Source organism: Xenopus laevis, chromosome 7S (assembly GCF_017654675.1).
Source record: "Xenopus laevis strain J_2021 chromosome 7S, Xenopus_laevis_v10.1, whole genome shotgun sequence".
In the NCBI taxonomy this organism is placed as follows: Eukaryota; Metazoa; Chordata; class Amphibia; order Anura; family Pipidae; genus Xenopus; species Xenopus laevis.
The window spans coordinates 18,745,469-18,772,863 of NC_054384.1; the positions used below are offsets into that span (position 1 = coordinate 18,745,469).

Here is a 27,395-nt window from a genome sequence, read left to right on the forward strand (position 1 = left end):
TTTTAAATTGTGCATTCCTCCATTTCGCTAGTGATAGTGAAACATTCATATCAATTATAGGAGTGTGTTAGTACCACTTTAAAATTTCAGTGTAGGTTCTGCCATTTGTTTACAAGTTGTTTACCTAATTCTTCTGTTGTTCAGAAGCCAGCACAATATTAAAGCTGATAAATCCAGATGGCAGATATTGGTAGTAGGGGATTTAATATACACACTGTAGGTCAGACAAAAGATTCTTGATATATTTCAAAATTCAGAACGGGGGATTAAGAACACAGAGGGTCCAGCGGGCCACTATCTTATGTGCTATTATCTTGTAGTTTTGCCTGTGGGGCCCAGTAAGTTTAGGTTACACCGTTGATCCCGGATGCTGAAGTGAACACATTTCAAGTCATTCTCATGCAAAGAGTGATCTGTGCAGACTTTACCGCTTAATATAACTGACACGAAATGGCAATTTTGAAAAGTGGAGCACCATGCAATGCATATTGATTGGGGTGACCCAAGGACATGGGGAAATAGTCCAGAGACTGGGCACAGTTCCTTAAATGTCTGAATAACTACTCTATAACGGTTGAGCAGAATTTAAAACTGGGATTTTTCCATTCATTTACATTGTAGGTAGTTCTCCAAAACGAGAGGCCCCCCTTGGCAAAAAAATGTAGTTGGTTTAACATTATTTAAGATTTTTAAACAGCCACCCTGCAGCCTTCCAGCTGTTGCTGAACTTCAGCTATCCAACGCATGTTGTAGGGATTCTAGAGGAATACATATAAAGCACTGCACTAAGAAATCTGTCAATTACAGTTTTTAGCCTTACAGGACTTAGAATGGAGCATAAATCCTCAACTACACAAGCGTTTTCCGTCAGATCGACGCTCGGCGACAAAACGCATGCAACAAATCAGATGAAGACCCAGGCGTCAAAATATAATCGGACTGAATGAAAAGTCGCAGGACAGAACTACACGGTCCGACTGTCGGATGAAGACTCGGCAGTCGCGTCGGATGTAATGTAGTTCTTACCTGCGAGTTTTCATTCAGACCAATTAGATTTTTTGACTCTTGGGTTTCCATTCGATTTGTCGCCGGGCGTCGATCCGACAGAAAACGCTTGTGTAGTTGAGGGCTTAGAGCAGGACTCCACGGACGATTCAATCGCAGGCATCGCGTCGGATGCAACGGAAATAAGGTAAGTAATTCTATCGTTGATGCGACACGACTGTTGGATGCAGACGCAGTGTCTGCAGTCGTGTCGCATCGTGTCAACGCTGCGACACGACTGCAGACGCTGCGTCTGCATCCAACAGTCGTGTCGTGTCGCATCCAATGTGGCGCCTGCGTTTTTGCAAGAGCGTCAGATTGTGCCGCAATCGTCCGTGGAGTCCTACCCTAAGTGATTCACCACTGATTGAGCCAGCACTATTCACATTAGAATATACTGACAATCAGCAATGATGCAGAGAGTCCTGTAAGGTGTGGAACAGGAAACAGCTAGGGGCACATTTACTTAGCTTGAGTGAAGGATTAGAAGAAAAAATACTTCTAATTTGGAACGTTTTTTTTGGCTACCTAGACCATCGAATTGGCTACTTCGACCTTCGACTATGACTTAGAATCGAACGATTCGAACTAAAAATCGTTCGACCATTCGATAGTCGAAGTACTGTCTCTTTAAAAAAAACTTCGACCCCCTACTTCGCCACCTAAAACATACCGAACATCAGTGTTAGCCTATGGGGAAGGTCCCCATAGGCTTTCTAACAAATTTCTGATCGAAGGAAAGTCGTTCGATCGATGGATTAAAATCCTTTGAATCATTCGATTTAATCGTTCGATCTAACAATTTTTCATTCGATCACAGGAAATGCGGTAAATCCTTCGGTATTCGAAGTCGAAGGATTTTACTTCGACGGTCGAATATCGAGGGTTAATTAACCCTCGATATTCGATACTAAGTAAATGTGCCCCCTAGTAATAAGTAGAATACACTAATAAATGCACTAAAATATTTCCACCGTAGGGTAGAACTACACAAGCGTTTTTCATCCGATTTTGTGGGTCAGATTTTATCTGATCCTCCATGCAACACCACGCTATGCCGCGCAACAGCACAAGCTTTTGCAGGTCCGGACTGAGAATTAAAATAGGCCCTGGCATTTCAGGTACACAGAGGCCCAATCAGCTCACACAGAGGCCCAAACAGCCCCTACCAGCCCACTAAATACTGACTTTCTATGGCACCTTATAGCAGCCCCTCTGGCATTTGCCAGAACCCACAGATTGCCAGTCCGGGCCTGAGCTTTTGTAGGATGCTACAAAATCTGATGCCCCTAGGCTAGAATGTAAAGTCGGATCAGATAATTCGGCTCCGATCCGACACCATCCTACAAAATCACTCGTGTAGTTCAGGCCTTAAATTAACACCTTGCATTTCTTAGTTTAAGATGGAAATACTTTAGTGTACTCTTTTACTGTGCATTTGTTTAGCAGAGAAGTTATCTAACTCCATGTCATTAGGGTGATAGTCATCCAGTCCTGGATTTCATAAAATAGAATTCCTCTTTAAAAAAACAATAAGTCCTTACAAATGCTTGAGTTTACCATTATTACCTAAAGACATGGGGTTGGTTCAGATATCTGTGTTAGGGTAGGACTCTACGATAGATTTTGTTGCGATCTGACGCGCTGCGACAAAACGCATGTGACTTTTCGCATGCAACAAAAATAAGGTAAGAGATAGAATTGTCACATGGTGTCGCAGCGTTGATCCGACAGTCGTGTCGCGTCGGATCAACGCCGCAACACCATGCGACAATTCTATCTATTACCGTATTTTTGTCGCAGCGCGTTGGATCACGACAAAATCATTCGTGGAGTCCTACCCTTAGAGTTGCTACCTTATAATTATGATAAACTTTTAGTTTAGAGCTTGATATTCTGAGACTATTTGCAGTTGGTCTTCACTTTGTATTTTTTGTGTGTTTTTTTTTTAATGATTTAGCTGTTTACAGTTTAGAATTTCATCAGATATCTGTTGCTAGGGTCCATATTACCCTACCCAACCATGTAGTGGATTAACTGAGAGACTGGAATATGAATAGGAGAGGTCTGAATATAAAGTTAAGTAATAAAAATTAAAAATAACAATACATTTGTAGACTCACAGAGCTCAGACCCCAGAGCTTTTGGCAGCTTTTTCAGAAGAAAAAGGGCCTAGCATTCAAAAACTACTAATGAAGACAAATTGAAAAGTTGCTAAGAATCATCCATTCTATACATCACCTTTACAGTTGAACCATTATAATGTATAATTCTCTGCTTGTGTATGGGGCTTCCCTGCCCTCTCTCCCAACAGATATCTGTCTGAAAATCAGCCTGATATCTATTGTGCAAAGTTGAAAATCCTAGAGGATGAGAAGCATACTGGCTCATTGCTGCGGGTCTCTCCCGATGTACCTGCATAGGCCTTTGTTATGACTCGATTGTTGGCCCGAGGGGGGTCAGCATGGAAGTGCCTTAATCAGGCAAAGATCCTCTTGCTTGGTGACCTCACCAAAAGATTGGATCTTTATGTGTATGGCCAACTATTCTGACTCCACATTCTGCATGCAAATTAGCATTTACTTTTAGTTCATGGCATACAGATCAGTCAGTGCAGTCTGAAGAATGTATCTAAATTAACAATTAATCAGCCATTCTAGCTGCCTTGGGGCCCCCCACAAAACAACTCCCTCCAGCACCCCCGCACCTACCTTCTCTTTCTTGCAGGTGCACGGGGGGCCAAGGAGGCAGATCGGAACAGTGTCGGACTGGGATACCAGGAAAACTCATGGTGGGCCCAGGTGTCAATGGATCCTAATGCTTCTAACAATTTAGTCTATTTCATGATCATTCCCTATTATTAATGGGAAAAAAATGCTTAATAATGAAAGAATATAGTAAGTAGATATAAAAGACCAGGAGAATAAAGAGGTTGATTGATGAGAGGAGGAATAATAGTTTGGAAAGTGGTCCCACGGTCTAAGGTTTTCTAGTGGGCCCACAATCTGAGGTTTTCTGGTGGGGCACAGTCTTAAAGGGATACTGTCATGGTAAAAAAAAAAATTCCAAAATGAATCAGTTAATAGTGCTGCTCCAGCAGAATTCTGCACTGAAATCCATTTCTCAAAAGAGCAAACAGATTTTTTTATATTCAACTTTGAAATCTGACATGGGGCTAGACATTTTGTCAATTTCCCAGCTGCCCCTGGTCATGTGACTTGTGCCTGCACTTTAGGAGAGAAATGCTTTCTGGCAGGCTGCTGTTTTTCTTTTTCAATGTAACTGAATGTGTCTCAGTGAGACATGGGTTTTTACTATTGAGTGCTGTTTTTAGATGTACCAGGCAGTTCTTATCTTGTGTAAGGGAGCTGTTATCTGGTTACCTTCCCATTGTTCTTTTGTTTGGCTGCTGGGGGGGGGGGAGGAAGGGGGGTGATATCACTCCAACTTGCAGTACAGCAGTAAAGAGTTATTGAAGTTTATCAGAGCACAAGTCACATGACTTGGGGCAGCTGGGAAATTGACAATATGTCTAGCCCCATGTCAGATTTCAAAATTGAATATAAAAAAAATGTTTGCTCTTTTGAAAAATGTATTTCAGTGCAGAATTCTGCTGGAGCAGCACTATTAACTGATTTATTTTGAAAAAAATGTTTTTTCCCATGACAGTATCCCTTTAAGTTTTCTGGTGGGGGCAGAGTCTAATGTTTTCTGGTGGGCCCATAGTCTAAGGTTTTCTGGTGGGCCGCTGGCATCCCAGTCTGACACTGGATCGGAAGCTGTGCCAGGGAGCTTCGTGCAGGGACCGGGTCTATCTGACCCAGGGACCCTGCGGTCTGGTAGTGTGGTGATATCGCAACCCCAGCTTTAGATGTAAAGCAGCTTAGATGGCCATTTTCTTTTGGTAGCACAGTTGCAAGCAGAAGCAGCAAACGAAAGTCATAACCAGCAGTGCAGGGGTTAGCTGATCTTTGTGCTGATACCAGAGCCAAGAGCTGAGTGCTTTAGTTCCAGGATCTGGATAGACAGGGAACACTGAGAGAATTGCTGTACTGTTATGGGTTGATTCGTTTGCTAAACAAGTCTGGCCATAATCTGACACTGGTGCAGGAAATGACTCACCCCGCAATACAGCTGCCGCTTTCATTTACATAGAAAGAACCCAATACGATATTAATTATAAAAAATAAAATAGGAACAGGCCATTTCTAATTGCACAGTCCCTATCTAGCACAAATCATCATTCACCCCGGCCCTTTTTTTTAAGGTCTCGGAGGAGATGTGATCTTCGTGAGCTGTATTTCTAATCATCAGCATCAAATAATTAGCAAGGAAGATTGCCTTGCCAGTCTCCCAAAGTCTTAACTCTTTGCCTTCCATAAGCCTCCGCTCACATTAATCATCATGGCTGCTGTATTCCTACTGTGTACCTATAAAAGCCACACAATATGTACAATGCACATACAGTATCAGCTGATATTTTAAATAACTTCAGGTGACCTGCAGGATAATAGTCTGTTCCATTTTTCTCCCCTGTTGAGAATGAAATGAGGGCAGTATCTGTCTATTACCCAATATGCCAATATAAATAAATAAAGACCTTGTGGGACTACCATAACCACTGATTCATTTTGCTTTGTATTTCTCTATTGACGCTGGTGAAAAGGGAGTGTGTAATTTGTTTCCAGATATTGGTGCACCACAACTTCCAGCACTCTTTTACCATTGATGAGATTTCTGGGAGTTGTAGTACAGCAATAGAATTCTGGGAGTTGTCGCAACTCCATACTCTCATTCCCCTCAGACTCTCTGGCTTGACCTCTGTTTCCCTTATACAGAAACTATAAGGCATCTGTATTCAGGAGCTATTAGCACGAAAACATCATATAGGATTGTCTATCTTGAAACCCATTATTCAGAAAGCTCTGCATTTCGGAAAGGCTGTCTCCCAAAGAAAAAAATATTTCCTTTTTCTGTCTCCCATAGACTCCAATTTATCCAAATAATCCAAATTTTAAAAAAATATTTCTTTTTTCTCTGTAATAGTGAAACAATACCTTGTATTTGATCCCAACTAAGATATAATTAATCCTTATTGAAAGCAAAACTGGCATGTTGGGTTTATTTAATATTTACATGATTTTCTAGTAGACTAGAATTCAAATTACAGAAAGATCCCTTATCCGAAAACCCCCAGGTCCTGAATTCAGAATTCTGGATAACAGGTGTAGAGAAAATTAAATACTTTGTAAATGGGTGCCCTGTTCCACTGCATGGGAGGTAGTATGGAGGCACATAGTTTTAGTAATATACTGTATACAATACCCTATACAGATCCATTATCTGTAATCCGTTAACCAGAAAGCTCCAAATTACACAAAGGCCATCTCCCATAGTCTCAATTGTAATCAAATAATTCCCATTTTTAGAAATTATTTCCTTTTCTCTGTAATAATAAAACAGTACCTCGTCCCAACTAAGAGATAATTAATCCATAGTGGAATAAAAACAATCCTTTTGGGTCTATTCAATGTTTAAATGTTTTTTTAAGCAGACTTGCCTTATAGTGAGAATACAGATAAAAATAGGGCATCTTTTTATTTTAAAATTGGTTTCTGTACAAATTCTGCCGAATTTTACTCAAGGATTTTAGCCAGCCTAAGAAATTCTTTTCTGTAAGCGAAAGCAAACACAATTATTTTAAGATGAAGAACTGTTTGAGGCAATGAGAGTGGAAGAACTTTGCCCTAGACAATACAGCTTGAGTAATTTCCAAACTGTATCAGCGATAAAGCAATCTAGGTTGCATCAGGCGCTGTAAGGATTCCTTTATTTAGGCCCTCTGTCTGCCAGGCACCTGATTTCCAAAGGCTCCTGGCTTTTGTTTTCACTCCTGATTCCCCTCCCATAAACTAACCCCTGCCTGGAAGGTCAACAGCATGTAAGCCAATTACCATGTCCTGACGGCTCCCTATTCTACTAGACTAAAGGGCTGGACTTCCCATCCTAGATCCTCCATCAATCAGGCTGGCTCAGTGAAGCCTGGGTAATGGAAAATAGGTTTGTGTCATTCAGGGTAAAGCCATGCACTATGTATAATACACAGTTTTAAAGACTGTTATTAACCAGCTCATTAGCTTAGCAACTGAACACCGTGCATCACTAAGTGTCAGCAGCTCAGATCGTATCTGTCAGTTGTGAGAAGAAAGGCTGGCTCCCTGGTGCAAAGGCCTGCCAACGCTTGCTAAATTACTGCCAGGCTGTGAACAACTCCATGGTGAAAGGCACAGCAATGCATTGCTCTGTGACGGCTTGCAAGATGTATCAGACGCAAGACGTATCCAAAAAACCTTATGAATGATGCATTCCTTCAGGCTGCATTAATACCAGCGCTGTCTGGCTAGAAACACTTTTCATAAGAGATCCTCATGTTAAATGTAAATATGATGTCATTACATGTGTGGGGGGTAGTATAGCACCTGGACTGGACTTTATACACAATAAAAGGCCCATCAGTAGCCACTGGGGTGTTTTTATATGAATTTACGTATATTATGATGAGCATTATAATGACCATTTGTATCTCGCTGGCTGTTGGTAACCAGCAAGTGGGATTAAAACGAATGAGAAACCAAACAATGCGTTAGACTGTTCACCCACAAAGCAGAAAGTGATGCCGGCATTCTCTTCCCATCCCTCCAGCTGTTCAGGCCTGCGACCCCTTAATTGATTTCATTGCCAGTGCTGCAACAGTGGGCTGGGGTGAAGGGGGCAGGAAAATGCTCTCTAGTAAAAATGTAAAGAATATATAAATGTTTTCACTGCTTCGCAAATATGCAGGGGCCCACCAAAAAGCCTTGGACCGTTGGCCCAACAGAAAACCTTAAGCTGGCCATAGATGTTGGGATTTTTAAAAGATCAGATCCTGATCGTGAGACCACGATCTTCTCAGAACGATCGTACGAATTTACCATCAACTAAAAAGACCAATTTGCCAGGAAAACAAAGGGGAGCTGCCTGCTTGGCCCTGCAAACATAGATAGATTGCACTGGGAACGACAAAGATTTTTTGACCTGGCCGATCAATTTCCTGACAGATGTCGGCCGAAAAATCGTAAGATCTACGATCGTTCGAATCCCACTAACCGGACGATAATTTCGAAGGATTGGTCGGGCTTCCCTAAAATCGGTCGTTCGGCAAGAAGAATCGTCGCGTCTATGGGGAGCATTAGACCATGGGCCCATGTTCCAAACTATTATTCCTCCTCACTCATCCCCTTTATTCTTGTTTTTTCTACTCACTATATTCTTCAATTTTTAAGATTTGTTTTCTCATAAAGAAATAGGGAATGACCATGAAATAGGCGAAATGGTAAGAAGCATGGTTCAGGCAGATCAAGGGTGTGTATCATGATTGCATTCATTATGAATACTTTTCTAAGTAGGGGATTGATGAATGTACATACCTGACCCCATAATTATGCCTTTGCAATTATATCGATTTTCAAAAACAGGAGATGTTAATTACAAGTCATAGTGCTTAGCTTTGTTAAAAAGCAAAGCTCAGTTATTTTACAGGGATGTGAATGCAGTTGTAGCACTCCCAAACCTATCCCTTTAAAAGTGGTCTTATATAATGGTGGTCTTGGAGACCTTTTTCTTTTAAAAAATATGCTACACAGGGAAAGAATCAACATTTGGACCCAATCGTTTGCACAGGAGGCACTTAGCATGGTATAGAGAGAGGCTTGACCATTTTATAAAATGCTTGTATGTATGTATGTATGTATGTATATTTTTATTTGTATAGCGCTCCTTGAGGGCAAAGCACTGTACAATAAAACAATAAATTAGTAGTGACAAACTAGGAGGCACATTTACTAAGGTTAATAAACCCTCGAATTCGACCCTCAAAGTAAAATCCTTTGAATTCGAATATCTAATTTGAAGGATTTAGCGCAAATGCTATGAACGAAGTAAAAACCGTTTGATCAAACAATAAAGGATTTTAATCGATCGATCGAAGGATTTTTCTTCAATCAAAAAAAGCTTAGAAAAGTGATGGGGAAGGTCCCCACAGGCTAACATTGTACCTCGGTAGGTTTAAACTGCCGAAGTATGTAGTCAAAGTTTTTTTTAAAGAGACAGTACTTCGACTATCGAATAATCTAATGATTTTTAGTTTGAATCGAAGTCGAAGGTCGTAGTAGCCTATTCGATGGTCGAAGTACCCAAAAAAAAACTTCGAAATTCGAAGTTTATTTCATTCCGTAGGGCTTACAGTCTAAATGGTAAGGTAATTTACAGACACAATGCGGAGGGGTATTGAAGTGCTGTAGGTTACAGTGTGTGACACTATCATATAAGTGCCAGCTCCCAGTTCAGGTGTTATCCAGGTGCTCACAGAGGTAGTCTTTGAGTTTTGTTTTAAAAACATTGAAGGAGGATTCTCTCCTGAGAGATTCAGAAATGGCATTCCAAATATAAGAATCCTATACTGTTTCTGAAATAATCCAGTTGCTCTTCACTATCCCCCAATTAGCAGTCATAGAATATGGAGCGCTCACCTCCCAAAAAAAAAAACACTGTTGTTGTGTCAGGTGCTGAACTGGAAGACCCAATCCTGTCCTAGGGTCACATCAGTGCATCGAAAAAATCCAGCTGCGCATTGTTGAATTTGCAAAAGTGCTCAAATGCAGAGTTTATTTAGCTCATAGCATACAAAAAGGCAACGTTTCGAGCCTATCAGACCCTTTATCAAGCCAATTTATCCCCCAATTAGCAACCTGTCTTTCTTCTTCGGATCCTGCTTATGAGGAAGTGGTTTGGTCCACAAAACGCGTCAAGCGTGTCAAGTTTGTGCACTCCATGATTTTAAATATGTTTGCATAATAAAAGTGTTTTTAGCCCCGCAAGTGCTCTGTGTCTTTTGACGATTTTCACTTGGATTTTACTCTACGAGAGGCGGTTTCACGTTGCAGCACAGCGCATCGACATTGGAACAGTGAGTGCCCCCTTTCTTTTGGTTCCTTCGTTGGATTCGGAGTCAGATTTTAATTGACAGCTAGGTCATGTATATTGAAGTTTGATCCCTTTGCTTAGATAATGTTTTAAAAACCAAGTTATCTTTCAAACTAACCAACTCCGATACTAATCTGCATATGAAATGACAGATGGGGTAGTGAAAAATAATTAGACAATTTCATCACAGAATTTATAATTGGTTATATGTAGAAAAGTTCCTTATTGCCCAGAGATGAAGCTTTTGTTAAATTTACATTTTTCAGTAAATTGACAAAAATTGACATTTTTAGAGTATTGGGATAAGGTTTATATTTACCTTTGTATGGAAGTTAGAACAGGTCATAGAAATTGTTGATAACAGTAATTTTTTTTCCTTGTCTTTCTTGAACTGAGCCGTGTAAGAGAAGTGGTAGATTTGGGGACAGGAGGTGTAGAAGAGAGCAATGCGTGTGGGAGGGATCCTCACGATCAGCTGTGCCCCTTGGGGGCTTCTGTGCCTTTGTGAATTTTATTCCTCTTCTGAATTTCTTGCCCTGCCTTCTTTGTTAACAAAGATGATGTATGTTGCAGCAGCAAAAACAGGAGGGCCACAGTATGGCCATCCTTGATAATAATATATAAGATATAAACCTTAGATATATCTAACAATGTCTTCTCTGCCCTGCAAATGAGTAAGCTTCTGACAGCATTGATCCAGAGACTTATATAACAAGATCAAATTTACATAGGACAAGCGGCAAGTACAGGGCCCAGTTGCAACCTGCGCCCACCGCTGCTCCCTAGCAAAGTCATCTGGGGATGGGAAGAGGGCAGAAGTGGAGATGCCCATGTGTCTGCCACCTTGCATGAATATAGTGCTGCCAAACACAGGCAGTGCTGTATTCATGGGGTCGAATGGAGGTCTCTGTGCTCCAGAACGGAGCTTCAATTCAAAGAATAGCGAATTGTTCCTTTTTTTGCTCTCTCCACCCTGCCTTCCAGTGTTATTGCCAAGCCTACAAGGAATTCAGGGTCACATGTGGGACCCTCCATTGTTACGTTTTTTTGGGGTTTTTTTGTATCATGTAAAACCATGAAGCAAATATTATTTTTTTATTTTTCTATTTAAGAGATATTATATCTGTTTGTCCAGCACGGGCAAATAAAACATATTAATAGCAACAATCCTATTTTATATGACTGTTCACTCTATCACTCTATAGATACCTACTGTCATTGTATTCTATTGTAAGACTTATAGTAAATCGATCCTATTCTCGGCATGCGGTTTTTTGTCAAAATCCACGTGTTAGGTTCTTCAATAGGGTTGAAATTGCAGATAAAAAATACACTCCATGTATCATTTACATGTGATTTTTCTGCTATGAAAAAGTAGGCCCTAGAACTTGAATGGCTGCCCCCAATATCTACATATAGCTTATTTTATAAAATATATTAGAGCCTTTGAGACAAACACAATATAGAGTAATACAAAAAGATTTTTGAGGGGTTACTGGCCCTTGAACTTTGTGTAGGAAGCAAAGGGGTAGGGTGTATAATAAGGCACCCAACATCCAGCCTGTAGCTCCTGTTCTGCTATACAGCAGCCAGAGTCTGTTCTACTATACAGCTGGAGATCTGTGAAGATAAACAATATATATACACGTATATAAACACACATTGTGTATATATACATTAATAACTTTTCCCATAACCCTTGTCTCTTTCTCCGTTGAAGTGACCATAAAATGAATCTTCTGACTCTTTCCAGCCTTTAGTTGGGTTAACTGACCCCATCTAAAAAACAAATCCTCTGTAAAGCTGGCCATAGACGCAAAGATCTGATCGTACAAATCGAGGATTCGTACAATTTTTGGCCAGCTTAAGGCTACAAATGTATTGTTATTGCTACTTTTTATTACTCATCTTTCTATTCAGGCCTCTTCCATTCATATTCGAGTCTCTTATTAATATCAATGCACGGTTGTTAGGGTAATATGCTCCCTAACAACTGGATTGCTGAAATACCAAACTGGAGACCTGCTGAATAATAAGCTCAATAACTTAAAATAGAGTAAACATTTATACTAACTGCAAAAGTATATCACTTTCTGATTAATAATTAGGGGCACATTTACTAAGCTCGAGTGAAGGATTCGAAGTAAAAAAACTTTTTTTTTTTTGGGTACTTCGACCATCGAATAGGCTACTTCGACGTTGAATCGAACGATTCGAACTAAAAATCGTTCGACTATTCGACCATTCGATAGTCGAAGTACTGTCTCTTCGACTACATACTTCAGCACTTTAAACCTACCGAGCTACAATGTTAGCCTATGGGGACCTTCCCCGTAAGCTTCCTAAGCTTTTTTTGATCGAAGGAAAATCCTTTGATCGATGGATTAAAATCCTTCGAATCGTTCAATTCGAAGGATTTAATCGTTTGATCGAAAGATTTTTTGTTCGATCGAAGTATTTGCGGTAAATCCTTTCGACTTCGATATTCGAAGTCAAAGGATTTTACTTCGGTGGTCGAATATCGAGGGTTAATTAACCCTCGATATTCGACCCTTAGTAAATGTGCCATTAAAAGTTTAAAGGTGAACAACCTCTTTAACATTACATCTGCAGTATAGAGAATTTTACTGCTCAGGCAAATGGTTCCAGGCAGCCACAAGGATCACTGGGAAATGCATAAAACACTGGCCTGGGGTCTAATGCTAAAATTATATTCACTGAGGGATACCTAATATATTGGCAGTTCCCCAGTAAATAGCACTTTCTTGTCCTGGAAGAAAGTTAACAGTTATAGAAAGGCTTCTTGACTGACATTCCTACATACAAGATCAGCTTGCTCACAAAGGTTACCAAATAATATATTTTACCCATTTTGGCCGCCCAATTCCAAGTAATCCAATTGTTCTGTCCCCAAATTATAGATATCTTAAAACGCAATTCCCAGAACCCCCTCCCAGTATGTAGAGTTTGGCAATCTGGCCTTAGAATAGAACAAATGGCTCTGGAGTTAAATAACCTCATTAAATTTCATGTCAATTGTTTTATAGAGACTGAGCGGACTGTTGAACTTTTGGCATGCAGAGCATGATCACACATAAGCAGCCAAGGTCAACTGCAGCTTAAAGGGCTATTTTGCTTTTTTCGTGACTTGGTATCACTGAAACATTAACGGGGGAATGTAAAAAAACAAATGTAATGGAAAAACTATTCGCAATGCCAAAAGTTATGCCTTTGGGCGAATTTAATATAGATTTTACAGACCCGAAAACAGTTTAGCGACCACTTCCGACAGTAGAAGACAGTTAGCGAACTTTATAGTTTGCGCCAGTGCACAGTAAATGCAATAAAACTTCTTACTGGAAAAGTCGTCATGTTTGCGCCAAAAGATTACGACACCTTCAAGCACTTCTTAAGAGTGCGCAATTAACATTCGCAATGCGCAATTAAAATTCGCAATGCAATAACAGTTTAAGGAACAAGGAGATGTGGATTTTTATTCTTATTAGTGTGAATTGTTTTTCTCTTTGCAACTTTAATTACATTCCCTCCTAAGTGGTTAATGCCTCATTATTTTCCTTTTACTACCCTTCCCAAGTCTTTATGAAGAATGAAGGTATTAACGGTTCATCTTACCATTTAGCTTTTGCGTAAAACACCCCATATCCCATAGCCTTCCTATTGTGTTACAATCACTTAGCATGTAAAGATTACTCCCTAGTATTATTCTGCAGTTCTACGAGACTAACTAAGGGTATAGTGGTCTTTAAAAGGGCCAACACAATGTAAGAGTTGAACCGTTTGTGTCCATAAACATCCATATAAAAGTTCCTATATCGGAGTGTAAAATATGCTTATGTGTAGCTGGCAGCTATTGATATTCAACTTTGGGAGTCCATCCTATTCTGTAGGTTTACAAAAGAAAATTGAGAGCCCAACAATTGCTTTCTTAAAGGAATAGTAACACCAACAAAATTAAAGTGGTATAAAGGAATGACCCTTGAGAAAGGATTTTAGCCGAAACGTTGGGGTAATTCTCATTCTTGGGTGAGTGTATCCGCTTCCTTTAGCCCGTGATTGCATCAGGGTGGTATGTACCTGTATTATAATACTTATCATGTTGAATTGATTTTCATGACACTTTTTTTTTTGGCCTTTATATGTATTGTTAACAATTTAGCATTTTTGTCTAAATACAATCTTTTTAAAAAATACCACCTTGAATATATCTTTTCTTTTGAGTGCAACCCCATATTTGAATATTCTGTGTTGTTTTTACGCCTTATATGGAGGCCTTTATTGGGCCTATTGTACCGATTTAATTGTAGCTATAGAATCTTCTCTTTTGAGAATAAATTGTCCACTGATTTATATTTGTAGTTTCTTAAGAAGACCACAGTATTATTACTATTATCATTATGCTTTTTCACTTTACTTTAGGAATAGGGCTACACACCACAACTTTTCACTTCAGCGTAAGACAGAATCTGCAGTCAAAGTCATAGAGGCATTCTGGAAGCTTCAGAAAACCCTGCACAGATAAATTCTTATTTTAATTCATATTGTAATATTTGGAAGTCTGATATAGTAGTTGTTGGTCTTTTTCAGTTCAAGCTCTCCTTACAGGTTCGCACTTCTATATAGTTGTGCTTGATGCCACTCGCTGCTCTTTTGAATTGAACGCAGTGTGTCCATTGATGCCTGGGAACCCTGGAGCTACTGCCACCTTTAGAGGTGATGGAATTTTCAAGGTACCCCTATGTCAATAGACACAGAGTACTTGCATACAAAACGAATCTGGGGCAGATGGGATTTTGATTTAAGTGATGCCATCCAAAAATGTTCAGAGCAATTGTATCTGCAATTAGCAATGTAGCGCAAGCTTCCAGATTTTGACACATTGCCCACAATTACCTCAGGCTTATCACTCCTTCCCATCTGCAATAATGCTGGAATCGACGGTAGACCTAGCTGGAATTATTGGGAAAGCCCTGCATTGTGGGTTCAAAACATGGCGATTGCACCTGTGCACTTGCCAGTCGTGGCCCCTAGAATGTCTTTAATACACATGACAGTCATTAAAGGAGAAGGAAAGTCATTTGCACTTTGGGGTGCCAAATGTTAGGCAACCCCAAGTGATTGTATTTACATACCTGAAACCCCGGCTGGTGCTCCTATCAGCAGAAAACTGCACCGGCCTGGGGTTATTCCAGCGAGCACCACAGAGCGCTTCTCTTCCGGCGTCCTCTGCGCATTCGCATTAGAGTGAAAAGCTGAACTTTAACTAAAAATTCGGCTGTTTCATTCTACTGCGCATGTGTCTGCCCCAGGAAATTTGAAGAAAGAAGAAGCGGAAGAGGATGGATCCGTGGTGCTCACTGGTATAACCCTGGGCCGGTGCAGTTTTCTGCTGATAGGAGCACCGGCCCAGAGTTTCAGGTAAGTCAATACAATCCCTTGGGTGTGCCTAACATTTGGCACCCCAAGTGCACAAAGACTTTCCTTCTCCTTTAAGACAAAATTATGCAGCAATTTACCCATATTAATTGATACCGCAATTTATTAAAATGTGGTAACTTCCCTTCTATACTGGCAACTCTGAGCTGAAGGAAAAATCGAGGGCAAAGTAACATGATACAATGACACAGATACCCAGACAGTAGAGAATGCCTCTCTCTGTGCTAGAACTTTGCTGCAGGGAACCAGTGCCCCAAGCATTTTCTAAAGCTACAAAGAGAAGGGCAGGAATTTTTTAATGCAGTAACCCTGACAGGGTACTTAGCAATTCCTTCACGTCATTCTCATAAAGGAGAACAAATGTGAAAGGCATAAATTATGGCAGAAACTATGAAGCCTAACCAACATTCGGAAACTATGTTGAATGTGTGCGGGAAAACCTTTATTTGTAAATGTGCTCTCAAATATCAGGGTGAAAGGGAAACAAGAAAGAGGGAGTTGGAAATGTTGTAATACTTCTACAGAGATATTGTTATTCAGTAGAATTGGGATGGTTTTATACTTTTATTGGAACCTCAGTGTGAGATTTAAAGGGGTGGTTCAACTTTTTTACATAAATTTTAGTGTGATGTAGAAATTAATTTTCTAACACTACTTGCATTTGGCAGTGGTATAACTATCTATACAGCAGACTGGGGGGCCAAGGGGGGTAGCGATCAATTTCTGTTACTGGCATTTGGTTTTCAATTTTTGAATTATTTAGCTTTTTGCTGTCTAGTTTTCAGCAACTGTCAGTTGCTATGGCTCAGTTTACCCTAGTAACCAGACTAGGTCAGGCCCGGATTTGTGGAAAGACCACAAAGGAGCGGGATAGGGAGACAGGATTTTACGGGGCGGCATGCTGCCCAACCACATTCACGTGGTTTGGAAGCACTGGGGACGCACAAAAGATAAGACAGTACTTAAAAATCGAGCCCGTCCCTTTTGTAACAGCAAATTAAGTTTGCAAATATTTATGCTATAAAATAGTCAAGTTTTATGGCTTTTATTTTGTCATGATTCATGGCCATATATGTATCTTTCCTGTCCCCTTGGAAATTTTCTGGCGAAAAAATAAGATGGCGGTAAAATTCTGGCATCAATTTTGTCTTTCGTACATTTCACTGTTTAGTAAACCAGGGAGTAATGTGTACATAGCGTTATTTTCAGCAAATGCGATAACTGCCAAAAACATATTCTTGCGCAAGAAAATTTGCAAATTTATATTTACCGCAGGTTAGTAAACTGGCGAAAACATATTTGGCGACAAATTTGTCTATATTTTGTGTGCATATTTTTATCGCGCTTTAGTAAACGGACCCCAAAGATTACCTAGTATAATATATAATACTAATTTGGCTTTAGCTGTTTCTGTCTTCATACCCTATTGAAAGTTGACAGCTGATTGGAGATAATAGAGTTTGGTATTAGCACGTTTTAAAGAAGGTGCAAAGCTTTGGTTGTAGTTGGTCAGGTTGTGGTCCTTCAGCCATATGAATAATGATCCACAAAGTCTTGATATTGGGTCTAGTGCTTAGGTCTATCATGATAACAATAGGGGATCAACTATCACTGACAACAATGGGAAGTGGTTCAGAAATGATGGATCCACACCAAGGAACTCCCTTTTTTGTTAGTGGTAAGAGAACCAAACTGAATCTCAAGCTCATTGGTTTCCTCTATTTCTATCTATCAAAATACCCTGTGTCTTGGAGGGGAGGACTCCGCAAACAAATCGTGCAACCAGTGATTCATCTTGGATTCCCATTTAGATGTGAAATCTTAGAGTGCTCTAGGAGTGTGCATAAGAAAGTATGGCTGTAGGCATCTACAAGTAGTGAGTGTTAAATCTCTTATGATCCCCATTGACATTGCTGTCAATAGGGATCATTTATGATATACAAATATTAGCACAGGAGAGTTTCATATGATTCTTGGCTAAAAAAAAACCCCAAAGCGCATTTTTCAGGCCAAGCTGACTATTTCAATTCCAATGTCCGCAGACAACAAGTCCAGTGTACTTTAAATAGTGAGCCAGGATTTAAGATCCAGGATTAGCAGGAAGACATGGGAAGACTATTGGAAAAGAAGAAAGAAATTAAATCCTTTCTCATGAAACACATTTTCTTGTACAAAGATTATATAGGGGGCAAAAAAAACTTTCTCCATAGCTTGAATTCTGATTTTTTTATACCTACCCAAGCAAAGTATTTTCAGATTTCTATATAGTGAAACTGCTCATTTATTATCCCAATAAAATAGTTCATATTTTTATCTATAGGGGAAAGGATTTAATGTGGTCCTGTATATAATGTAATTTTCCTGCCATAGTTTATTACAACCCTCTAATAGGAGAGTGATGATTACAAAAACGATTCCCGCATCTCCTGAAAAACATATTCCATATGGAAACCTTGACATAAATACACATATTGTATATTATTTATCAACTTAGAGTCCCATCAGTATACATAATACAACTTCTTACCCTTCATTTACCCTTTGACAAAAGGGGTTAAAATTGAGAAACTGCAAATAGATGACACATTTTGCTGTAATATCTTTATTTTGTGGATTTCCCATGGAGCCTGACCGGAACTTATGATGAGTCAGAGCCCACCTACAGAATAAGTTTACCAAAAGCTCATTAAAGCCGGATAGAATTATTGTCCACTATCTGTGTGGGAAGGGATGAGAGGAAAACTGACAGTAATTACTAGAAGTGATCTCATGCTTCTCATAAATTTTCTGAAGAATTCTACAAGCTGGGTCCTTACACTTTTGAAGGCAGCAGTTGAGGTTTGAAGATAATTAATTCAGCCTCTGCCCTCTGTTCTTTGCACAGCCTTGAACAGAATTTGGGGGCAGAATGGGACTAAAGTGCAACACTAGAATTCAAAGGAAAATATACAGATTAATACTGTATGGACCACTAAATACGGCCAATAAATATGACCGGTGGTTTTGCATCAGTGAGTGACTTAAATGTAGCTTGGAATATAAACTGAGACACGTTTATGATGATACACAATGTGCAGTGTTACTATATACCCCTTGTAATTATAAATTATGCAGAGCAAAGCTTCCCCAAATAAATTTTACTGTCCTCCCATGTTCCCCTTTTCTTTGAATGCTAATCCCTATATCGTCCCCCCATATAATAATATATTGTCTTTTATTACATTCTAATGGAGGGTTAACCAGTTGGAAGCCTCTTGGCATTACGCATACCCTCCCAACAGTCCAGTTTTCTGTGGGACAGTCCCAATTTTGACAGCTCAACCCGCAGTCCCAGGTTTCTTACTAAAATGTCCTGACTTTCTCTTTGATCTGCACTGACTCGAGAAAAAGATACGTTTCTGAAACAATTAAAATAAGAGTTTTTTTGGCAGAGAACCCAGAACAGTCAGCAGCTGCACTTAGATACTTTTGTAACAATTTAAGATAAACAAAGAAACAATTTTAACAATTTAACAATTTCAGGTCTCTTGGAAGAACTGAGAACTAGCATCTTAAAGGGGAATGCACTTTCATTATCAAAACTGGTATAACACATAAAACATTGCACTAAAACTCAGAGAAATGTGTTCAAACTTTCATAGCCTGCCAAATTTTGTAAAACAGACATGGTAATTAGGTGGGGTGTCCAAAAATTGGCGTGACCAAAAAAAATTTGCTGCGCTTTGCACGGCATAAGTCTTTGTCCCTCCTTTCATTTTTCAAATGTTGGGAGGAATGATGACGCAGCCATCATGGAGGTTTTAAAGGCTGCAGGCAGTTCAATGATTTTATAGACCTCTTCATTTTAATGTAACTCAGCAAGTGTTATGATAAATTAATGGAATAATTGCAAACCTACACCAGGTCCATGGAAATAGTAGACATTTACCATTAGGTGGCACTTTTCTACCCAATCTATATAAATATTAATATGCAGATAGAAAATACTCCATGCACATAATAAGCGGTGTCCTCATTTTTCACTATCCCTTTAGGGCAAAATAATTACAAGACAGAACATCTCTTAAATAAGCTGTATTTTCTCTTTAATAAGAGGGGTGCTTGAACAAACTGGTGGCTCAATTAAATGCTTTTCCCTGTAAAAAAAAACAGAGATAAATTAAACGATTTTCTAAAAGAACATGCAGTCCAAGTTTGGTTCCCATATCACATGCCAAAATGCAAATTTCCCCCTTGTGGCTCTTAGATTGGAGGGACAGTGACTAGGGCTGGCGGATATATAGCTGGGTCCCTGCAGAATACAGATGGGCTGAAGAACCCGCAGAAGGAAAGCATTCTTTTATTTTCTCTAAATCGTCTGAAATTTGGAGAATAATTCACTCATTACACTAGGCAGTCGCTCATTTTTACTTTCTATATTGTTACAGGTTACCATAACAATCTACAAAAAATGATATATTACTGGTAAACGATCCGTTATCCAGAAAGCTCCGAATTACGGGAAAGCCATCTCCCATAGACTCCACTTTAACCAAATAATTTGAATTTTTAAAAATGATTTGCTTTTTCTCTGTTATAATAAAAAAAAGTAGCTTGTATTTGATTCTAACATATAATTAATCTTTATTGGAGACAAAACAATAGCAGCTTCAGATATTACAAAGCAATGACAGTGTTTTTTTTATCCTTTTGCAAATCTGCTAAAAAAAATGTCAGTTACGGAATACACAGTATAGCTCTGAAAGTGTGCAAGAAAGCCAACGTTTGTTACTTTTGGGGAGTGGGAGGACAGATACACTCAACACATGAAAAATAGCTGCCACTTTACAAGAACAGAGGTTTAACTGGAGTATTAATAATCCAGGCCTTTAATTTTGCCAACATGGTCTCCCCATCTTGTATCTTGTAACCCCATCTTTCGAGTGCACCCCACATGCTCAATGTGTTATAGGAAATCATCAAAACACAAATGAAATACTTGTAAATTGGGCAGCCAGCAACTCCGACTTATGACTGTGTGGCCTGGGTTGGGCGGCATCTGGGTGAGACTTGGGGGTCAGGCTGGGATGGTCAGGGATCAGGGGCCAAGGGGGCCCGGAAGATTTTGTTGAACGGGGCCCTGTGATTTTTTGATGGCGGCCCTTCATGTACATCATTTGTCTTGATGCATGTTGCGTCCTTTTCCTTTGACTGTGATGCTTTCTTTCTGCCCACACTTCCCAGGAATTTTGAGTATTGCATGATCCATTTGTTAACAGTTGTGACACAAAGCAAACTGACTGTATGTCCTCCTCTTTTAAATATTGGCACATTTTACACTTAATTAAGAGAACAGAACACCAGACACAGCCAACCCCAAAAGACACCTATTAATGCACCGTACCTAATGATTAAGCCACGTTTTCCTCCAGTGCCTCAAATGGTTTCCTTTCCTTTTGATGGCCCCAAGAAAAGACCTGCCCCCCCCAAAAAAAAGCCTGTTACAAATAGTAGTTGAAGATAAAGGCTACTGTGCAATGGAAAGGAAGAATAAAGTAAATAAATGATTAAAAATTAGCTCCTTACTTGGTATCTGAGCTTAGTCAAAGGTGGTGATTTTCTGGGTGGCTGTGGTCCTTTCCCACCTGTTTTCTCACCATCTCACGTTACATTAAAATGGCCTCTGACTTTCATTTAAGGAAGCTACTACATTATTTATGACAAAGGCATCTCAGCACTTCTGTATTGTAGCAGGTTTTATCCTCGAATTGAGGAGGGAAAGCAGGCGTCAGTGCTTATTGCAGCTATACCCGAACATTCCCTCATTCCATACATCTCTCTGTTTTTACCTTTACTAGCCCAGTACATTCATGGTATATATATATATATATATAAACAAACAAATGCTTCACCGGCACTCACCCTCAATCAATCAATTCCCGGGTGCTCCTCATAGAAGAATTAAATAGATGCAGATAGGAGCACTCACGGTTCTGATGAAAAATGAATGTCTTTTATTGGAGTGTTACAAACTGCCCCACATCAACGCGTTTCGGTTCTCTCTGAACCGTCGTCAGGATACACCCAGTGGTCATCACATGATGTATAAATACAAAATTCCACCAATCAGTATAAAGTGTCAATAAAATATTCATATCAGTGAACAAACTTATCATTTTAGTATTAGCAGCAATTACAATACAATATTCAATGGTAACATATAGATATGTGATAAAATCGCGTGTAACAAAGTGTAAAAAAGGGTAAAAAAGGGTTAACCACATTTTTAAAAGATATAAGGTACAATACTGGACTATACAGGCATTATCCGCATACAAGTGTTTATACAGGAGACTCTTAGCATAAAAAAGAAGTTTTTAATAAACTGAATTGTCATGGATGCCTTTAAGGTATAGCCCCAAACTGGAATAAAGATTTATCCAGAGCGTTAGAACTTAGAGAGACCCAAATACCAATGAGGTTTCTATTGCAACCAGTACTGTATATAAAACCACTGCCAGATTGTTAGTGTCAATTTACCTGTTTAAAGATATGGTTCTATCACCATGCACATGGGTGCTAGGCTATAATTGCACTATGCCAAGTATCAGAAATCTGGGATAGTCACATCTCTCGATAGTGTCCAATTGTCACAGGATCACAGTCAAAATATTTCAAATACCTGTCAATATTACCTACAGAATGCCGGGGATCAATGTTCAAAGGGGACCATATCAGTCCATGTTTAAGATCGTTATTCATGATGTTAACTCATTGGCTTGAATAGGGCAATTCCCAAGGTCATCCAGTTTGTAGTGAAACATTTCAGATGTGGTCAACATATGTATTAAAACAATTCCCAAATATTGTGACGATGTGTCACCATTACCATTACACCCGAATCTTGTAAAGTCATCTACTATCCCTGATCCCCACAGGGTCAGAGTCGAGAATAGAAAAAGAAAAAAGAACAAAATAAAACGTTAGAAAAAATGGAAAAAAGGAAAAAAGGTTGTGCTGACCATCCTCCAAAGGATGTACAGCATTGGTAGGATCTGTATAAAAGGATGGACAAACATATCATCTAGATAAAGCAAGCCAAGGAATACATCTCATTTAGGCCCCTAGGGGCTACTGTGTCTAGAGTCCGGGGATCCACTTAGCCTCTTTTTGCAGTAGTACTCTCCCCCTGTCACCCCCACATTTAAGTGGAGGGACATGGTCTATTAGTACACATTTAATGGAGGGCAGTGAGTGTCCAAAACTCAAACAATGTCTGGCGAGTGGAGTGTCAGCTCTCCCAGAGGTCAGAGCAGTACGTATAGTGGATCTGTGATTGTTCATACGGATCCGAAATGCTGTGGTGCATTTCCCAATGTAATGTAAGCCACACGGGCAAATAATGCAATAAACTACATATTCTGACAAACAGTTTAACCTGTGCCTGATTTCATATCTCCTGCCACTGTGTGGATGGGAAAAATGAGAACCCGTTAACAAGAACCCGCATGTGATACATCCACTACACCTGAAACAGCCCAACTTATTGAATTTCAGCCAAGATTGTGATAGACTAGTATTTCGATCACTCTGTAGGTCTGTGACCATCAATATGTCCCGCAGGGCCCGACCTTTGCGGTAAGCGCACCGCGGTGGTTTCACCTTAGTGAATGGTAAACTGTTATCCATTTGTAATATGGGCCAATTCTTTCTAATGACGGTACCTACATCTTTACTCATAGGCGAGAAATTGGACACAAAGGTTAAGATCTCATCTTTATCTACCACTTCAGAGGTCTGTTTCAATGTGCCTCTGTTGTCAGTTACGAATGCCCTCTTCAATTCCTTGTCTAGAAATTCACTTTGATAGCCGCGCTGCAAAAACCTTACACGCATCTCTTCAGCCTGTCGCTTTGCCAACCCACTGTCAGAATTGTTCCGAAAGACTCTCAAGAATTGTGTATATGGTATTGATCTCAAAATAGAGGGCGGATGAAAACTATGCGCATGCAACACCGTGTTCCTGTCAGTGTCCTTACGGTATAGTGTGGTACCCACCCCATTAGGTGTACGAAAAATTCGTATATCCAAAAAATCTACAGTATCACGGTCAAAAGTTAAGGTAAACTTGACCGGAGTATTTAGGGCGTTCAGCTCGGCAACAAATGTTTGGAGTCCAACCTGGCTCCCACGCCAAATCAGAAGTACATCATCGATATACCTCTTATATATGAACAATTGATTTGCATACCTGGACAGGATATGCTCCTTCTCAAAACAATCCATGAATAGATTGGCGTAAGAGGGGGCCACGTTGGACCCCATTGCCGTGCCCGTCAGCTGTAAATAGAACTTGTTCTCAAAACGAAAATAATTCCGGGTAAGTACCAATTCCAACATGGAACACAGAAATTCAACCGGTGGAACACCATTGTGTCCATTTATCAAAGCCGCCCTGCATGCTGACACCCCCTGTTCAAGTGGTATGATGGTATAGAGACTGGACACGTCCAGTGTGGCAAAAAAGGTGTCCTCAGGGAGTGGACCCAATGTTTTGAGAATTTGAAGAATAGCCGGGGTGTCAGCTATGTAGGAGGGCATCTCTAAACAAAGTGGCTGTAGAAAAGTGTCAAGATAGCGTGCAATGTTGGATAGTAGGGACCCCCGTGCAGAAATGATCGGTCGGCCTGGAGGTGAGGTGATAGACTTGTGAATTTTCGGTAACGTGTATATAGTTGGACATCTGGGAAATTCTACTGAAAGATACTGACCACATTTTTCACTGATCCATCCTGTAGCTACAGCTGCATTCAAATGAGAATCTATTTCTTTTTTAAAGCTCCAAGTTGGATCCCCTTGTAATTGCGTGTATGTATGTTTGTCAGAGAGTTGTGTGAGTAATTCATTTCTATAAAATGAACGATCCAATAAGACTATAGAGCCGCCTTTATCGGCCGGCCGAATAATTAATTCAGAATCCTGTTTCAGAGTCTGTATAGCATCCCTCTCTACCTTGCTCAAGTTAGAGTAAAACTTTTCTTGTTTGGATGCAATCTGTTTGAGGTCTCTCTGTACTATACCACAATAGGTTTTCACTGAAGTCGGTGTGTTGGGGGGTTCAAACTTACTGATAGGGCGAAATCTTTCCAGCTCAGTATCAGGTCTATCTTTGTAATAATCTTTAAGTTTCAATTTTCTTTGAAAGCGGTGCAAGTCAATTTCCAGACTGAAGTCATCAGTCCGTTGGACTGGGACAAATGATAGACCTCTACTCAGTAGAGAGACTTCGCCCTGTATATATATATATAAACAACATGGGGTCGGTGCACCCAGAGCACAAAATGGATGCCTCAGTGCTGGAACAAAAAACAATCATATATAAATGTCAAAAAAGGTCCGCACACATAGGACTTGGATAAAGAAGAAAAGGTGTAGTTTATTCAACGTTTCGGCCCAGTCACTTGAGCCGTCCTCAGGACCTTCAAAATGGACCAGCACACCAGGTTTTCAAGTGTTCAAATTTCCTTTATTTCCATAACACTCGTGCATCCAACGTTTCGGCCTACATTGGGGCCTTTATCAAGGATCCTATATATACGTATATATATTTATATTTAACACAAACTCACTTTGTATGTTGGTTTTCATGCCCTGCGTTCCAGTTTTAGAATTAATTGTACTTTTATCTTGGTCCCACAGGTTCTTCATTTATTAGCAAATGACAACAGGTAGTTGTTGAAATGGTTGAGAAAAAAAGGCGGAGGGATAGTGCCAAGTTGAAAAATTATGTCCCACAAGACATTGCTCACTGACACGCCGATCAATAAGGTCATTATTACTGTTATTATTATTATTATTGGTCCCAAAATTCTATGGTACAGTGGTCCCAGCATTTCACGATACAATGGTCCCAGACTTCTATCGCACAGTGGCCCCAGCATTTCATTATACAATGGTCCCAAAATTCTATGGTACAGTGGCCCCAGCATTTCATGATACAATGGTCCCAGACTTCTATGGCACAGTGGCCCCAACATTTCATGATACAATTGTCCCAGAATTTTATGATACAGTGGCCTCAGCATTTCATGATACAATTGTCCCAGAATTTAATGGTATAGTGGCCCTAGCATTTCATGATACAATGGTACCAGAATTTTATGGCACAATGTACCCAGCATTTCATGATACAATGGTCCCAGAATTGTATGGTACAGTGGCCCCAGCATTTCATTATCTAATTGTCCCAGAATTTTATGGTACAGTGGCCCCAGCATTTCATGATACAATGGCCCCAAAATTGTATGGTACAGTGGCCCCAGCATTTCATTATATAATTGTCCCAGAATTTTATGGTACAGTGGCCCCAGCATTTCATGATGCAATGGTCCCAGAATTGTATGGTACAGTGGCCCCAGCATTTCATGATGCAATGGTCCCAGAATTTTATGGAACAGTGGCCCCAGTATTTCATGATACAATTGTCCCAGACAAGACAATTGTCTCATCTGTGCCAAGTTCAGTGCTCTTACTGATGCAAGAAATGTCAATAAATTAACAAAATGCAGTATCTAAACAAAGATAGAACAGGAACTGTACCTCACTAGTGACTTGAGTGTAAAATACTATTGCCATATAGACTGTGAGCACCTGCAGAGCAGCTCTCTTTACCTATTACCTCAATTTGTCTGTATGTCAGTCTATGGCTATCTATGCTGTTAGCATAATAATAAGTCAATCAAAATGAATAACAAATAACAGTTGTACCTTGTCTCATGTTCATGATGTTTTTTTTCTTTTCTTTGAACACAGAGATTTTGGAGTGATAAGCAAATAACCAACGACCATTTACATAATTCCTCTGGCATACTTTGTGCATTCAATTGTGGGACCATGTTTTCTTGTATTAATTTGATTAAGGAGATTCAGACTTCATTACCATATGCATGAGCTTACGGTTTGCTAATGGCATTCGAAATAATGGATCAGAACAAGCTGCCTGGTGAAATCTTGCCACGGATCGTGAGCCTACTCCTTAATGTAGGCTTTGGTGTCTTTAATGTTCTAGAGCCCATAAAGGAGCAGGATCCCAGGCCTTCCTGGCTGAGCTGGCAGAAGCATAAGGAAAATGAAATATAAGGAAAAAACAAGGGTGCAACGCAACAGAATTTCCCTTCTCATCTAATTAAATTCCTCTTGGCTGCCTTAATACTGATTTTCACCTGCCTCTTTCCTTTGTCCTCTGGCAATTTTCCCATCTGTCTTCAAACAATTCCTGACATTTCTTAATTCCATTTCTCTGTAAATATCTGTCTCTGCTTTGAAACCGCTGAAGGACGTGTGCTCTTGCTAAATGTCTACCTTTCTCCTTGACCCTGTACAGGCCTATAGACCTTTCAGCGATACTCAAAGAGATACAGCCAAGGCCCAGTTCTGTTAGACAAGCCACATTTGGAGCATCATTTTTAGCATAATTTACTGTTTGTGCTGGGACAAAAATATGTTTGTTTGTTTTTTAAATTTCTATGATCAACTCCAAAATGTTATACTTAACCAAATACTAATGTTTCCATAATCTAAATACATAAATAAATAGTCTATATTTATATATATTTTTTCAGTATCTTTTGTTATTACAACTTTGGCTCAGTAATAACAGCTCAGTCTGTACTTACTGAGAGGCATGCATGACAATTTAGGGATGGCATCAGATGTTTAGAAGGGGACTCCTATACTCATGGTGTGATAGATATATGAAATAGTAAAAAAGGGAGAATATTGAATTTGGCTATTTTACAGGAGTTCTCTTCCTGGGAAGAAGGAGGTATAAATTACTCAATGGTATTTAATTTAATAAAGAAATAGTAGTAAGAAAACCCCTTCTTTCCACCACCCAA

The 27,395-nt window shown here is 39.7% G+C and overlaps 1 long non-coding RNA gene across 1 annotated transcript in view; it reads left to right on the forward strand.

Annotated features, from left to right (window-relative positions):
* LOC108697421 overlaps window positions 1-27,104 on the forward strand; it is a 37,973-nt gene extending 10,869 nt beyond the window's left edge. Inside the window, exons 2-3 of the long non-coding RNA XR_001932426.2 lie at window positions 25,198-25,326; window positions 26,311-27,104. This is a non-coding gene — a long non-coding RNA (uncharacterized LOC108697421). The remainder of the gene's footprint in view (window positions 1-25,197; window positions 25,327-26,310) is intronic.
* Window positions 27,105-27,395: the final 291 nt, after the last annotated feature.